We start from the raw sequence: 17,799 nt of genomic DNA, 5'->3' as shown, positions 1-17,799 counted from the left end.
ACTACTTGCCACCCCCTCCCTCTCTCTCTCCATAAAAATCTGCAAGATCTCTTAAACCATGGGAGCAGAAAACAAAACCAATATCATATATTCTAAGTATGTCAGGAGTATCCATCACTTAAACCCAGTTCGAAAAAAATTCTAAATCTTAAACTTGGGTTTTCATTTTCAAGCATAGCTCAAGAAAAAAAAAGTAAACTGTAAACTGGGTTGGTGTTTTTGGTCTTAATATGTATTAGGAAGTGAGTGATGGAGGAGGAGGAGGAGAAGGAGAATCTTAATCCCTTTGGTAATATTGTGGAGAAAAATCAGCCCCAAAAAAAAGGCGTTATGACGCTCTCTGCACTTCGATCCAATGAAATAGAGATATGGTTGTTGTTTATGGAATAGAGAGATGGACGGAGGAAGAAAATGATAGGGAGGGCACGTCAGTCAAGGGAGCGAGGGTTGGGTTGGGCGGTGGTTCTTCTGTCTTTTGGATATTCTTATTTTCTCAATTTTATTTTAAAGATAAAAACATAATTAAAGTCCAGCTGTATAAAAAAAGATTTAATTATTTAAAAATAATAATAATACGTGGCATATTTTGAATGGAAGTATCACCAGCTGACGTGGTGATACGGTACCATTGTATAATTTATCCAACTCTTTAGATATCAACTTGTGTACCATCTCTCTAAGAGCACTTCCACTCATTTGTCATGGCAAATGGCAAGGGCAAGGCAAAGGCTGTTACTATTCACATAAATAGTGACAACCATTGTAAAAGGCTTGTGGTGTTTCCATCCATTGCCATGGCAACCACTATTCACATGAGATATGAGGAGAGGAATTTGTATAGAGTTTTGGTGTGGGAAGTAAAGAATATGACTAATTATTTATTTAAAAAAAAATCTGAAAATTTTAAGTATTTTTATAGATTTTTTTTTTTTATATTATTTGTTGTTGACGTCAATAAACCCAAGCAACAACTCAGGCTATTCTTGCCTTTGGGCCAGCCCAGGCTTGTGGAGCCCACCAACAGCCCTGGCAGCGTTTGTCTGCTGGAAACCTTTTTTGGGCCCAGGGCCCCCTTGCCCGGGCAAAAGGTAAGCCGTTGGAATCGCTCTAATAGAGCATGAGACTCATTGTGTTAGTGGGCTCCACCTCTATTAGAGAAAAATTGGCAACCAACCGAAAAAGATGGGTGGACAACCAAAAGAAGGGATAGCTACAGGTGCACCTTTGAGGATAAAATCAAGATGAGTGACATTGTTTTTTAGCGTGCTTGAACCCAAGATGAAGTTCCTCAGTTTTACAACCCATTGACGACATCACTGCAACCTCGTGATAAGACCTGGCAAAGGATGAAAACTACTGCTGAATTGAGGAGAGAACATAATATTCCTATTCCTGTTAACAAAGATTCACTTTACAAGGTAATCTATGATATGAGGGGCTCACAGTGAGGCTGCTTATTATTGCAGTGGTACATGATTTCTCTCAATTCTGCCCCGGCAGTACTGCTATTGTTTTCTTTCTTCAGTTTTTTTTTGTGTTATCCAATGGTACTTAATTTCATGTTCTTGTGTCAACAGCCAATTGAAAGGAAGCTGAAGAAGTTCAACCCATTGGTGATTTGATTCCTAAGTCATTGCAGGCTGCTTTACCATTTGCATCAAAGCCTATAAGGATATGCCCAGTAGAGGAAGGCCACTTCTTGAAAATAGAAGAGCTGTTGTCATGGAACCTCATGAACGGAAAGTTCATGCTCTTGTTCAACATCTTCGATTAATTAGAAATGAGAAGGTATGCACCTTAAGACAATTATTGTGTTTGAATCATCGTGCCAAGTGCATAATGGATGGTTAAATTTGTTGAAGAGCCAAATTGGGTAAGTAACACTAATGCACAGACACACTTAGAGAGACCCCACACTGGTAGAGGCACTTCAAAAAGATTAATTTACCTTCCAAGATCTTGATGGAGGACTTTCTCTATGGTTACAAATTAACTTTGTTTGGCAATCGTTTGCTGGTTGGAAATGTTTGTTTGAATAGCCGCAGTAAATTTACATTAGGGGCGGATAGCTTTTGAGTTTTGACACATGGAACTTGCATAAACACCTTTGAGGCAAACCTCAGATTCTTTTGGAGTGTGACACCAATTTTAATTTATTTATATTTTTTCTGGAGAAAACTTGTAGGGCTAATGATTAATTAAATGATGATAATTTGTAAATTCACATTTTTTTCATATTAAAAAAAATGAAAATGAAAACAAGATCGGATAATATGTCCAATTTTTATGGAATACAACTACCCATTATCTTTTTTACTTCTAAAATAAATTTATTTTTTTAAGAAAAGCCTCTTGCAGTCGTGGAAACTCGTGCGAAGAGGCTAGTTTCTTATAAATAAAATTCATTTTTTATTCTTGCCTAATGGGCTAATAGCTAGAAAGATCATTAGAATGTGAGGTATCATAAAGAATTTAAATTCTCATTCCACAATAACATTGGTATAAATAAAATAATTGAAGAAATTACTCTATCCTAATTAGCAAAAGTGGTATTTTTGCCCCAAACCCTAAAATAACATAGTATTTGAATATTTTAAAGGTATAGCCGATCGGCTATACGTTTTAATATATCCAGGTTTTAACGATGATAATCCTTTTCCATGTAAACAAACAAACAAAATTGCAAAATCAGAAACATACGTACATTGGACGCCACGGAAAGAGGACTCGAACTCGTCACTACGAACGTCTAGGGCACAGAGCAAGCCCGTTCCAGGTTTCGAGCAGTGTTCGAAAAATCGGCCTAGGCACTAGGCGGGAGGACACCAACGCCAGGGAGTTAGGCGGCCTGGAAGGGTCTAGGCGGCACCTAGGCGGCCTGGAAGGGTAGGCGGCGCCTAGGCGGCCTGGAAGGATCTAGGCGGCGCCTAGGCGGCCTGGAAGAATCAAGGGGCACCTAGGCGGCCTAGGCGGATCTAGGCGGGCTGGGAGGATCTAGGCGGGCTGGGAGGATCGTGTCCATAGTTATAGTCTACTTAGGCATCCATAGTTCTCCAAAAATTTACAAGCAGCAAAACAGAGAAAAGACGAGAATCATGGAGAGTTACCAATCCTTCGATCTGAACAACTCTGAGAGGGGAAGCAACCTTCTCTGTCGCTGCCACCTGAAGAAAGGATCTTGCCACCGCTGTACAATCAACAAAACAAAACCAAATTTTCACAAAGAAGAAAAACAAAAGCAATCAAATTTACAGATAAAAATACAGAAAGAGAATTGTATGAACGGGTTGCCATGTTGTAATTTCACGGAGAAAGCAATAGAAGAGAAGAGAGACAAAGCAATAGTATAAGATGGGAAGCTTTGTCTCTCTCGAGTGCGGAGGAACCTCCCAGGTCCATCATCATCTGGTCATTATTAAGGTAAGAGATATGTTAATTTTCAAATATCAATCGCAGATATATTGCAACTAATGGTTTTGGTCACACATGACTATATAGAATGAAAAATTGAAAGAAAGAAATATGTGAATGAGATTACATGCTTTTCTCCCTTTATAATCAACAGTTGCTCAGATTCTACAAAAAAAGATGGAAGTAGATGTCTATCACAATCGGCCCGCCTAACAATCAATAAACACAAATCATATTACTTTCTGAATATTTGCCTCAAATATTAATACTAGGAATCAGGTTGTTTGGGGTTTTGAATATCAGAAAATCTAATAAAGTCAATGGATGAAGTCTTGCATTCCTATATCTAATCAATAAAGCATTTTCCCCTTTATTTTTTCAATACTCTGCGCCTATCTTTTTTTTGCTGTTAAAGTTCAGAACGCCTATCATTTACATTTTTCTAGATGCAAAGTTGCATATAGTTTTCAACTTCAATTGGCAATGATCCTCTTGTACTTAAATATGGTGGTGAAGACACAAGTTAAAAGCCTTTTGGTTTTGATTACAGTCCTTAGTATTTGATTTATTAAGTCTGTACAAGATCTTACATGAGAATAGTTTTCTACAGATGTTTAATCCAGCTTACTATGGCTTGGACAATTCTAAACCTGAGGTTCTCATCAGCCCTTACTTGTCTAGGTAATACCATGCTCAATTCTCATGTAGATTTATCTGGCCTGAGGAAGGGTTGGATGTGAGTTAACCAGACCTTCAGAGACCCCTAAAGCATGAGAAATTATGACTTACTCATTAAAGTGTTGTTAGAAGGGCCACTTTGGAATTTAGCCAATTATATTTTTGTCTGCAAGGAAAATGTGCTGCTCTTGCCCTTAAATGGTACACTAATTGTTTCTGAAAAAGGTGAAGCTTTGATTTATCTAATTATTTATTTTTAACAATTACTCTTTGACTCGGATGATTTGTTCCTTAAGAAAGTAGAGTTTTCACTTCCTAGCCTCTTCTCATATCTTTCGGGTTCTTTTCAGGGTTTATGGTTTGATGGGGATTCTTCCTTATGGATATGATGCCATGCATGAATGTTGAACTTGCTGACTCGCTAAGCAAAAGAGGAATATTCAGCGTACAGCAACTATAGTGTCTCCCCAAGGCAACTTTGCAGACCATGATTGGAAATTTTCTTGCTTCAAAATTGTATCAGGTAGAGACTTCTAAGATAGTTGACACATGGCTGACTAACCCACAGGTCAAGATTTAACATGACTGGACAACTTTTTGACTGATTTCAGTAGGCATTGCATCCATAATATTTTGTTCTTCTAGGATCTGCAGCCTTTTCCACATATCAAAGTGTAATTAAAACTTCAGCAACAGGACAGCAGAAAGTCTCGCTTTTTAGACATTACACCGGTGAACACCAATTTCAGGCAAAACAAATCAAGAGCGTTTACCCCTCGTTTCCCTAAGGTTAAAACTTCTTTTTGTTCTAAACTAGTAATGAGAAACCAAACTGAGCTCCAGATTCTCTTTTACAGGTGAAAAACGAAGCATATGGTGGTTGGTCCTTGGGAACACCTCAACATGGGAATCATATGCTCTCATAAGAGTATCTTTGTCTGATCACTTGGTGATTCACATGGAGTTACCATCAGTTCCTAAGATTCTCCAGGTACTACATGGCTTTTTCATGCTTTGCTTGCTAACATTTGTTTTACCATGCTTTCCAGGGGATGAAATTGACTTTAATTTCAGATTGTTATCTAAGCAAATTATTGAACTGGAGTAACCAAAGCAAGATATATTATCAGTAGATACATTGGACCTTAGGGTGTATAGTTATAGATAGTTTTATAAAAGTATCAATACATTGGACCTTAAGGTGTATATCAGTAAATATACAAATTTCATGCAGCTATACTATTTAAATATATATTTCCTTCCTTACATATTTGAGTGAGATTGAGCAGTAGTTGTGAGTGGAGTCTCTTTCCCTCTCCCACATATATTTCTCAGACTCTAATCCTAGAAGGAAGGAGATAAAGAGTAAATACCATGAAGACTTTTTTTAGGACATGGAAATTTAGATTCAAAATGCATTCAAGCAATTTTATACTCTGAAATTCAACATTCTTTGATCCACAAAAAGTTGGTGGATCCCTTTTAGTATTGTATTTATGGGTTTAACCCCTATTATTTCTTATTCTTGCCCAAAATAATTGAAGAAATGACTCTAGCAAGAATGAGCTAAAGTGGTATTTTAGCCCCAAGATCTGAAAAAATTGTATATTTAAAGAGTATAGCCGTGCGTCGATACGATACAAAAATAGAATAATAATAATAAAGAATACAGCCGAGCGGCTATATGCAACAAAAATAAAAAAGAGTAAGGCCGCCCGGCTATACTCGTAAAAAATTAAAAATAATATGCTCTAATATAGAAAAGGTATATAGCCGAGCTGCTATATGCTTTTTTTTTTTTAAAAAAAAAAAGTCTAGCCGCTAGTGCCTGATTATAATGTAATAGTCTAGCAGCCGGTGCCTGATTAAATAAAAGTCTAGCCGCTAGTGAATGGGGCATTCATAATGTAATATACTAGAATAATTAAAAGGACGTTGCCACTAGCTAGTGCCTGATTATTCATTGCAAATCAGTTCCTTCATCTGCGTATCTTTCAAGGTCATATGACTCATCATACCCTATTCAATTACAATATACACAATTTAAGGTCTTGTTTATTAAGCATTCGAGCGAGCCTTATTATTTATGAATCTATTTAAACCCCGTACTTCTCTTTGTTCACCCCCAATACTTAAATCATTAAGCTGTAAGTTTTATTATTGTGTAAAGAGACAAAAAAGGTCATACAACTTAATAATTAACCCTAGTACATCTATACACTACACACCCCACCACTTTTCATATTAAGTTTTAGAAACCTCCTTCCCTTCCAGTTTATTCAATAATACCCAAGTGTTAGAATATACAGTTGTTCTCTTTCTCTAGAAAGTATTAAATTTCTAATTTGGGGTTTCATTTGTTTGTATTTTTTTTTTTTGGGAACAAAGAAAATTGTGGGGTTTAAATAGAAAATCTATTTTAGTTCTTAAATTTTTTTTCTGTTTGGGGTGTATTTAAGGGTAGGTTGGGAAGATAGTGGGGGTTTTCTTAGAAATTGTGAAAATTTAAATTAAAAGTTGAGGTGAACTTAGAACATGGGGTGAACTAAGAGAAGTGTGGGGTTTAAATATCTTATTTATTATCATAAATCTCTGCACTCAAAATATTATGCATAAATTGAGTCGATACTCTTTTTTCTTTGAATCTTTTTGGCCAAGTTTTGAGTTGATACTCAATTTCTCGGTAACCAATGCCTCCCATTTATAGGCGCTTGACGAAAAGCAAAGATAAGTCCTTTGGCCTTTAATACTGGCAGTAAGACGTTGGCGATTGAGTGTTAAATATATTAATGATGGATGGTCAGATGGTAGAAGCTAGGTTTTAATGCTTGTGGAAGAGACGTGGGTAGCTCTGGCTTTGATGCTGGTAGAAGAGGCTGGTTGTTCTCTTTGCTTACTCTTGTAATTGGGCTCATGAGAGTGGGCTCGAGTTTTGGTGCGCCCAAGCAGACCAAAACTTCCACTCTTTGACCCCTTGATGGGCCTTATAGACACTTTTAACCATCCACAACACAACATGCTCAACAAGCCCTCATGCATATCTATAGCGTGGGCCTACTTAAGCATGCTAGGTGGTTTAACATTGAAAAATGTATTAGCTTGCACATAGTTCATTTGACATTTAGAAAAGCTTGTTATCGTAAACACATCCTAGATCATTTAAATAAAAAACATTCGTGCCAACCCACCTCTCTCACCCCTCCTCACTGGGCAAACATAAAGCTTCCAAAAGAAAATACGTGGTGTTGACAAGAAAAATGGTTCGGCACTTTCTTAGTGACATTTTGGGCCTCAACGGTATGTCTAGGGTTTTGTTTCAAGATAACAAATGCTGGTGAAATAAGACCTAGGACACCGTGTGGTATTCGCCAAGATGCTTAAGTAATACGAATTTAGAAAAGATTGATATCAATACAAATGCCGTAAGTTCGATTGAGAAGTTGGGTTTACCTCGGATAGTTGTCCTCTTTATAGGCCTTGGGGAGTGTGCAAATTGTTTAGAGTTATACGATTGGGATGTGGACTTCATATTTGGGATGCCATGTGTCCCTAGGGTGAAGTTGTCCATTGAATAGAAAAGGAAAATATCGCAAACACAAGAGAAGCATTCAAATACTAAAGCTAGGTGCCAAGGCTTCCATAGCTTTAGTTTGGTCCACGTATCCGATGCTCATTGGCAAACTAAAGCTTCAAAATTTTGGTATAAACACGTGGCAAAAATGTAAACTAAATATCATGATATTTCCTAAGATGCACTTCTCTTATGAACAATCAGTTTCATACCCCAAGAGTCGTGTTCTCCCACTTCTTCTTCACATCAGTAGCCTTCAATGCAGCAAGCAATTCCTTTTTCGTGGGAACCATTTTGATGTCAATTTTGATGTAAGATACGGAAAGTCTCTTGAAATTCATTTGGCACAGCAAGGTGCTTGGTGGATGACTGCATGTCTATTTTGGCTCAATTTGCTTCGAGCCTTTATTTTACATGTTTTTGGGGAAGCAAATACAGTAGCACATCATTTAGCACATGACTTATTGGTTAAAAAATTTATTTTTGTTCACCCTATGGTAGAGGTATATTACATACTCTTGTGGATATATTATCATATGGTGTAGGTATATTGTTGGTATATATATGTGTTTTTCATATTTTCGACAACATATAATAGTATTTTATGTACCATTAATTTTTTTTCATAGGTAGAATACAATTTTTATTTGTCTATTTTTGTATCTAAATTAGACGTGGTCTTCTTATTTATGTTCCTAACTTATAGGTGGTCTTTTAATTTATGTTCCTGACTTATACGTAACACGATTTATCACTAAGTTTTTTCCATTACTAATAATAACACTCTTTACCTTTACATTAGGTACATAATTTCATGTGGGTGCTTGCCTGAGTAATTGGTATAATACGTGGATTTTCACTGTCATGAATTAAATTAAAATGTACCCATATATGAGGTAAATATTACCAAGGAAAGAATTGAAAATTTAAATTATGAAATTCAATTATGAGGAAATAATGCATTAAATTTATATTTTCAATGTGTTTTCTTTATTTACCCCAATGGGTAAATCGACACAACAAAAAAGTAATAAAAGTCAAAGAACTTATATCTAAAACCAAAAACACGTGGACTAAATTCAATGATAGCTAATCATTTTGGATCTAAGAACCCCTTATATTTTCCACTCAAAGGTTCTTAAAGGGAGCTTCAAGCACTGATCAACACTTCTACTCAACACCATTTAAAAAAAAGGGACATTTTAGAAAAAGCAAAAGGAGAGAGAAAAATTTTAAAAGAAGCAAAAATGGACAAAAATGCCCTTATTTATTTTTAGATTTTAAGGAATCCAACACTATTGTCTTTTTGAAAATTTAAGTGAAAATTTTTTATGTCTAAAACCTAAAAACCTTAAAAAAAAATATACTTGTAAGTGTCCAAAGTTGTTATTGTCATAATTATTGCCAGACTGATTGTCTTGCATTTCCTATAGGAAATAGAAAGATGGTGTCTGTAACACTAGTTTTAGAGGCATAGCCGTGCTGCTACACTTTTTTAATATATTTGAATATGTTAAAGGTATAGCCGTTCGGCTATACTCTGTAATGTATCCAGGGTTTAGCTCTGTTAATCCTTTTCCATGTAAACAAGCACCAAAAAATTGCAAAATCAGAAACGTACGTAAATTGGACGCCATGGTAGCCACGGATAGAGGACTCGAACTCGTCACTACGAACGTCTAGGGCATAGAGCAAGCCCATGCCAGGTTTCGATCAGTGTTCGAAAAATCGGCCAAGGCACTAGGCGGGAGGAGACCGACGCCAGGGAGTTAGGCGGCGCCTAGACGGCCTTGAAGGATCTAGGCGGCGCCATTGCGGCCTTGAAGGATCTAGGCGGCGCCTAGGCGGCCTGGAAGGATCTAGGCGGCGCCTTGGCTGACTGGAAGGATCTAGGCGGCGCTAGGCGCCTAGGCGGATCTAGGTGGCCTGGGAGGATCTAGGCGGCCTGGGAGGATCAGGGTGGCCTGGGTGGGTCGTGTCCATTGTTATAATTAACTTAGGCATGCATAGTTTTCCAAAAATTTACAAGCGGCAAAACAGAGAAAAGACGCGAATCATGGAGTTACCAATCCTTCGATCTGAATAACTCTGAGGGGGGAAGCAACCTCTTCTGTCGCTGCCACCTGAAGAAAGGATCTTGCCACCGCTGTACAATCAACAAAACAAAACCAAATTTTCACAAAGAAGAAAAACAAACGCATTCAAATTTACAGATAAAAATACAGATAGAGAATTGTACGAACGGGTTGCCATGTTGTAATTTCACGGAGAGAGCAAAAGAGGAGAAGAGAGACAGAGCAATAGTATAAGATGGGAAGCTTTGTCTCTCACGGGTGCGGAGGAACCTCTGTGTATGGTGAACGTGAAGATGATTGCTCAACCCTATTTGTCGAAGGACTGGAAAATTGGGCCTTGCTCAGCCATGCCTTTCTGCTTTGTTGATTTCTTTCTAGTATTAGAAGCCTAATGTTACTGTCTAATAAAGTCACTTAGAAAATCCTTGCATCTTCTGCTCTGCATCTACATGCCTATAAATTTTTTTATTTATTTAAATGTTTTGACTGTACAAGTGGAATAGCACTGTAGGGGTGGACGCTACTTTAGACTATGTGAATGAGTTTGATATTGAGGAGGAGGTAATAGTACGGGCCAATGAAATCTTCTTCAACAGATTCAAAGAAAATTTTGGTTGAAATTTTGTACGCCTTATTTTGGAGGCTTGTAGTGTACATATGCTTATCCTTATGGCTTTGGTGATGTCAAAAAAAGCATACATAATTGTTTATTCCAATTCTGGAATGAAGGGGAAGACACCTTCAACTAGTTTTAGCCTCTTAATTAGTTAGTTACTGGCAAAAGAGAGATAAAACAATAATTCTGAGCTGGCAAAAGCAGTAATTAATTAGGTACTGGGCAAAATCTTATCTGTGTTTGAGTGGGTTTGCCTAAGTTCTTGTTTTTGTTTATGAATTTCATAGCAAGTGTTACTGGTATGGTGTTTGGTTGGTGGAAAACCTAGGAATTGAAGGGTTTGGTTTTCTTTTGGGTGGACTGGGGAGCAAGCAAATTTTAACAATTCTGAGCTGGGATTTTGGGTTTTTATTTACATGCATCAAGTTTTAATATTTGTAGTATGTAGTGGTTGGATTTTACACGCATAATCTTGAGTTTTAATTATCTGTGGATGTGTGAAGTGGGTGAACAAAGGCCGTCCTTTGTAACTTCGGCCATATATATAGTTATTTTCTTACACAGAATCCAATAAACTATTTTAATCCAAACTCGTGCGTATTGTTTAATTATGTGAAAGTTTTCAAATTTTCTGAGAGGTTCATGTTTGTTGCAGGTTGGTGACATCATTAGCAGGTTTGAGAAGAAGGCTTCTATTTGAAAGGTAATTTCCAACCAACGATGTTTGATCTTGTATGATTATGTGCACTTTGATAATTCTGTGACAACCCGTATTATTTAACAAGCCTTTCCTGTTTTATAATGATTATCAACTTGACTTACAGACAAAAACTTTCGGACATCGAATTTGATGTATGGCTTTCAGTTCTGTGTGTTAATTATACCACAATAAGTTTTTTGGGATGCTTAGCTAAATTTGGATGTGTAACTTATCAGGAATTTCTTCTCAATAAGTTTTTTTTTTTTTTTTTTTTCTGGTTTCTGTTCAGGTTTGAAGTTCATCAATGTGGATCGTCCTTTTGCTGAGAAACACTATGAGGACTTGTCTTCAAAGCCCTTTTTCAGTGGATTGATTGATTATATTATTTCTGGTCCCGTTATTGCTATGACTTGGGAGGGTAAGAATGTTATCCTAACTGGCCGAAAGATTTTTGGCAGGTAACCTGATTTACCATGTTTTCCTGTCTCTTTTGCATTTATAACTTTTTTAATTATTATGTTTCAATTTTTTGGTCTGAAAGATGAGTATATAGGTACTGTTGATGGCTGTATAGGTAATGTGATCCCAAATCGTTCTCTTGAGAAAATGCTCAGCAGTAATAGCTTATTATGTTAATGGGAAAGCTGTTTCAAATAGATTGTTTGAACCTTTGATTGTTGCTAAAATTGTTGATGGTTCCAATTAGGCAGAAACACAATAGTCCAATATGTCCAGGAGTTTTATGGTTTGATTGCATCTCCTGTGTTATTCTCATAAATTTCAATTTCTAGTGAATTTCTTCTGAGATATATGACCTCATTCTAGCCAGTGGTGGTAAAACAATTCTGGAAAAGGTAGAGAAAATAAATTAGAGATGCAATAGAGTAAAAGATGGCATGTGGATGAGAAACAAATTACAAATTACAAATTACAAATATAAGCATCAATCTTTCTTGGTAGTAAACTGTCACAACTATATAACTACATCACCTGTGATAGCTTTAAAAGAGAACAACATAACTAGCCCCATCAAATAATTATCGTAAATATTTAAGAAAAATAAGCAAGAGATAAACCATTATGAAATGATCAAGGTAGAAAGGACAATAAAATGCGTGGAGAAAGAAACTGCTGTAACACCCCGACTCCAAATTTATCTCCTGTTTTAATTAATTTGAGCGAAATTAAGAATTTACCCGTGGGATAGGGGTATTTTAGTCATTTTCTTACCCGGAAGGAATTTGGGAATTCCGGATGTACCTTGCGTAGAGCACAGCGACATGAGTTCGTAGACACGTAGTGGGCTCGAATCGGAGTTGTAACGAGAGAGATACGATCCAAATACCCTCAGTGGCAAAACCGTAAATATTTTGAAATGGAATTTTTGGTTAAAAAGACGGAATTGCCCTCATCTCTCTCTCTCTCTCTCTCTCTCTCTCTCTCTCTCTCTCTCTCTCTCTCTCTCCTGTTCGCGATCGCCACCACACCGGCCACGCTTTGGCCGGCCGTGCTCTTCCGCCACCAAAGTCGATGGGCCGGTACTAAATGACCGCCGCCTCTTCCTACCCCGCCAGTCCCCGCCACCGCCGAGATTTCGCCGGAAAATCAAGAGAAAGCTTGCTTCGCCAAACTTCGCCGCTTTCTCCGTCGTCCACCGCCATTTTTGGCGATCCGTATGGAAATCTATCCTTTCTCATGATATAGCTGATGGATGGGTAGGATTTCGTTAATTTTGAGCCTAGATTATCCGATTTTCGAGTTAGGTTCGCCGGTTTTGGGTTCGCGATTTCGCCACTTCCGGTCAGATTTTGGGTATGCCCAAGAACAAAAGTGGCTCGTAATAGGGTTTTACATCTAGGATAGGAAGCTTGGCCGGCGGTTTGAGTTTTCCGCCGCCGGAAATTACTCAAGGCACCCACGCCCGGCGGTGGCGGCGCGTGGGCTAGGAAAATGGACCGGCTCGAGGTTCTAAAATGATCTCCTGGTTCTCACGAGCGCGTAGGTGTGCTCGGATCTCATTTTGGGTACTGTTAGAGTCCCGAACGGATATCGATATCGCGTATTTTCCGGTTCGCTAGGTTTGGACCGTTGGATGGTCCTGAAGTTATAATATGTTGATCTAAGTATTACCAGGATCGTGTAGGATTTGACGAATCGTGAAACGGAGTCCCGGATACTTCGGAAATGCCAGCCCTAGGTTTAGGGTTTTATTAACCGTTCGATTGTGCGATCGTGAGCAATCCGACCGTCCGATCTGGACCAAACTTGCAGGACGTGTGTTCTAGACTTGGTAGGACCTATAGGAACTTTTGGATCGGAATTTGGAGGTTGTGGGCCCCGCGGGCCCGTTTGACCCTAGGTTGACCGTGAGACTTCCGAGATAGTCTTACCTTTCCTTGAGGGTTAGGATGACCTTAGTGACAGGTCTTGAGCGTTGTTGAGTTAAATGGATATTGTGGGTTTAGGATATAAATTGATGAATTTAAATGGGGAAGTTTATGGAATGCTTTATTGGTTAAGGTTGATGTAAGATTAGAAATTATATTATATACTTAATTAATTGTGGGGATGTATAAAAGTATATAAAGGGATCGAATGTTAGTTTACAGTGCTATACGCACTACCCCACGCACTCACCCCCATATTGTGATTATGTTGAGGCCTTTAAACTCGTGGTCTGGTGAGAATGTAGCAAGGCTCAAAGTGAACAAAGATGATGGTCGTGAGAATGTAGCCAGCCCAAAGTGAACAATATGATGGTCGTGAGAATGTAGCCAGCCCAAGAGTTGAGGTCGCACGCCTTTGGATTAGCCAACAGAGTTGATGCACTCCCATACACGTGGCAAGGCCCCGACGATGAGGAGATATGATTGTGCGGGCTGGTGAGAATGCAGCCAGTGCCCAGTGTTGAGGTCACACGCGCTTTTGGATTAGCCGGCGAGTTGATGCACCCATACGTGACCGGTGCGCCCCGACGATGAGGAGATATGATTGTGTGCGGGTGGTGAGAATGTAGCCGTGCCTAGTGTTGAGGTCGCACGCGCCTTTGGATTAGCCTGTTGATGACTCCATACGTGGCCGGGTGCGTCCCGACGATGAAGGGCGATATGATTGTGTTTGGTGTGTTGAGATGGATAAAATCCTAGAATGTATGAATTTGCATGGCTGTAATGGTGTATTGATATTAGGAGTCAAGATTGATACGAAAGAGCTATGTGTGGCTTGATCTCTTAGTAGGGTATGTAGGCAGCCTGAAGTTACTAGGTGCAGCCACAGATTAGACCCCACTTAGGTGGTCTTATTGAGATTGGTTCGGACCTCGTTGTTGGTCCCGACACTTGGTTGAATTGAGGCTTGTCCGGTGGACTGAGTGAGTGAAGGTGTGCATAGATAGATTTTGAATTTGTTATATGCATGTTTGATGCATTAAGTTATTTTAAAAACAGTGTGGGCAGTTCTGCTAGAATCATTTGAAGGCCGGAGGCCATTTATGTAAATTGCATGAGATTATATTGTGCGTGCTGCTGGTTGGGTTATAAAATGTGTTTTATGCAGGTGGAAATTTTGGGAATGTCCAATTTGGGGAGACTAAATTTCGCAGAAAGTCTCGTGCCCTTAATCCTCTTTGGTAAAAGAGGACATAGTTTTAAGGAGTGAACCCGGCATGGGTGTGATGCCGAGGTCTCCGCAGGATTCATCTCGGGTTCTGGGAAATTCGGGACGGGTCCTGTCAGCTGATATAGGTAAACAACTTCATTTGGCAAGACACAAGAAGTAATTTTTTTTTTCTTCTTAGCCAACTCGGATTTTTCACAAACGCCTGCTTCTAGCTTCTAAGTGGACTAAACTGTTTGTGTAGGTGGGGCAAGGGCTCCTAGTGAGGCTCAAGAAATCCTTGTCGGAAGAGGTGGAGTTGCGGGGACCGTGCCATCTTTGAAAACTGAGGGTGTTGTAATGGGCAGGCACCTTGGCTTAGATCTCGCCAAGGTGGAGATCGTTGGTGTAGGCGGCTCGATACAATTCATGATGTGTAAGTTCCACATTGGAGAATACAACAATAATCCAATTGAAATATTGGTGGACCACTCCTAATTGTACCTAGATGGTTAAGGTCGGGACAATACATGGTTTGGACAAGTAGTGGACTCCTAATGGGCATGGTGGTACCAACAACCCCATTTAATGCAGAACAAGGTCATGCCATGGCTAATTTGTGCAACAACAAAATGACCCAAGATACAGATTTAGAAAAAGAGATCGCCAGCTTGCAGCAATATCTAATCAATAATGCAATGTACAAGAGATTTAAGTACCTATGAGAAAGGTTGAACTTTCCCATTTTGTAAGGAGTATGGAGAGGAATTGTGGGAGGTTGAGCAGGCATGTTATCTTGCACTTGGCCTTTGCTCTGTAAGGGTTTTGGTTTTTTACTTTTTTGCTCTGGAAATGAATGGAAGACCCCAATTGGGGTTTTATACATTTAGTAGGAACCCAAAGACAAGACATTGAGACGTTTGATGATGTTTGCAATTACGTGCTTGTTATTGAACTTACATCTGAATCACACTTTTCAAGCTCTTTAGGTCCGGGTTGTTATTGAAATTACATTACTAATAGTTGTTAGAAGTACAAATAAATCAGCACCCATGTAAATACGAACGTCATCCAACCGCTCATTGTGGGGCTACGTATGTAGTGACTTTTGATTATTCTGATGCTTGAATTCCCTGATGCCTTCTTGAATGAATTGTGTTGCAATAGAAAAGACGCATCATTCTTTTACTTGAAGCGGTGGCCGCTTGGACAAAGTTTGATGCAGACCCAAAGTCACAAGGCTAGCTTCAATAGGTGGCTTGAACAAATCAAGGTCAATCCATTGGGACCCTTTTGAATATCTGTCTCCAAGTCAAAACTCACTATTGGATTCCAAATTTAAATTTGCTGGTGCACTCCTGGGATGAGTCAAATGCACAACAAGATGAAAAATGGTTTTAAATAAAAGAGGAAGATTTGGGTTCATCTGGTTAGGAGAATAAACACAATGAGTTTGAGTTTTTTTATATATATAAAAAATAGTCAAAATTTACCTTTTACTATCGTAAATGTTAGTTTTTAAGAAGGCTTAAATGTTAAAATAGTCCATGTGTTTTACCTATTTGGCCAATTTAGTCATCGTGTTTTCAATTTAGTCAATTTGATTATTGTGTTTTACTCCGTTAATCAATATTGTCCAATCCGTCAAATTACCGTTGAAAAAAAGAATTGTTGAGAAAGCTGTAGAAAGTGTCCTGATGGCAGGTGCGGAAGCTACCACAACAATGACCACAAGGTCAAGCACAACAAAGTCATCCAGAATTATAAGGCTGCTAAAGCCTTTACAAGCACTCAAATCGTGATTGGTTCAATCCCAATAAACTTAGGCATCACAGAACCCACAATGGTGACTTCTACAAAAGAGAAAACCTCACTATCAGAGGACGGTTGCCAAGACTTTGAAGAGCCACTGTTTGACAACCCTAATGAGGGGCGGCCCTGGCATGGTGCAAGTGGTGCAACTGCACCGAGACTGGATAGGCATATTTCCTCATATGACCCATGATGCTAATTTAATTTACTTTGAATAACTTTAATCTCGACAGGCTGCAAAAGAAGAAATTGGTAACCAACCGGAAAAGATGGGTGGACAGCCAAAAGAAGGGATAGCTATAGGTGCACCTTTGAGTATAAAATTAAGATGAGTGACATTGTTTTTTGGGAGATTCACTATTATACTCAATATAGAGACTCAAATTATAAAAATGCTCCATATGAAATGGATTTTATAAATACACCCAAAATCCATTTACAACATAACAAAGAGGCTTTTAATTTCTTATAAATTACTAAACTGCCATCAATTTTTTAAAACAAGCCCAACCCTAAAATCTCATAAAAATACCAAAAACACTCAATAGGCATCAAAGTAATTTAATAATTAATATTAAATTCAATAAGGCCAGCTGCCATTTTTTGGGTTTGTTTATAGAAATTCAAAGGTGTAGGGTTTATTTATAATATTAGTGCTAAGAATGGATATATCACTAAATATCTCAAAATAATAAGCACCATAAGAGTTTACAAAATATAGCACTGAAAATAGTCAATACTATTCAAAACCCAAATACGAGAGACATGAACAAATACATAAAAAATTAATACTAGCTTACTAATATTACTATTATTACTATAGCCCCTTCACTCACGCTAGAGGATGAGGAGATGGAAATCCTGAATCATTAGTAACTCAAAGAAGCCAATAATTCATTGGGCAAAAGCACAAAAAATGAGACCAATGCTGCAGGAAATAAAAAAATGATATTGGACCAAAGGCTTGTTGCACTAAGTTCCATATCCAAGAGACTAATGGGCCTGGTGAAGTATATTTCGAAATCAAACTTAACTCAATTTCAAGTATAGTGTTACAAGTTGCAATAAGTTGTATACAATTTGCTCTGCATCCTTAAGCGCGCGCAGCTTGAATAGCTTTGAGATTGCCAACTTATTGTTCAACTTCTTTCTTCACGTTGAAAACAAGTTACCTCTTCTTTTATGAATTGCTTGTTTAAGGCAAGGTTAACGATATTAACGACACACACCAAATCAAAGTTACCCAAGGCAAACAAAACACACCTTCTAGAGGAACAGCAAAAACTGGGAACTGATACACAATAAAATAAGAGAGCCAAAGTAAATTCACCAGTTCCTCAAG

At 38.3% G+C, this 17,799-nt stretch overlaps 2 long non-coding RNA genes across 3 annotated transcripts in view; both read left to right on the top strand.

Annotated features, from left to right (window-relative positions):
- The first annotated feature begins 1,208 nt into the window (after window positions 1–1,208).
- LOC148919362 (uncharacterized) overlaps window positions 1,209–17,799 on the top strand; it is a 28,546-nt gene continuing 11,955 nt past the window's right edge. Inside the window, exons 1-2 of the long non-coding RNA XR_016124672.1 lie at window positions 1,209–1,468; window positions 1,578–1,788. This is a non-coding gene — a long non-coding RNA (uncharacterized LOC148919362). The remainder of the gene's footprint in view (window positions 1,469–1,577; window positions 1,789–17,799) is intronic.
- Window positions 3,486–5,359, top strand: LOC107880501 (uncharacterized). Of its 2 annotated transcripts, XR_016124336.1 has the most exons (3): window positions 3,486–4,314; window positions 4,440–4,878; window positions 4,947–5,359. It is a non-coding gene; the product is annotated as an uncharacterized LOC107880501 (long non-coding RNA). The 2 variants fall into 2 exon arrangements; XR_016124335.1 differs by having other exon boundaries at window positions 4,440–5,359.

This window comes from Prunus mume, linkage group LG2, assembly GCF_029339155.1.
Source record: "Prunus mume cultivar Tortuosa linkage group LG2, ASM2933915v1, whole genome shotgun sequence".
In the NCBI taxonomy this organism is placed as follows: Eukaryota; Viridiplantae; Streptophyta; class Magnoliopsida; order Rosales; family Rosaceae; genus Prunus; species Prunus mume.
This window is presented reverse-complemented; position numbering and strand designations above follow the sequence as displayed.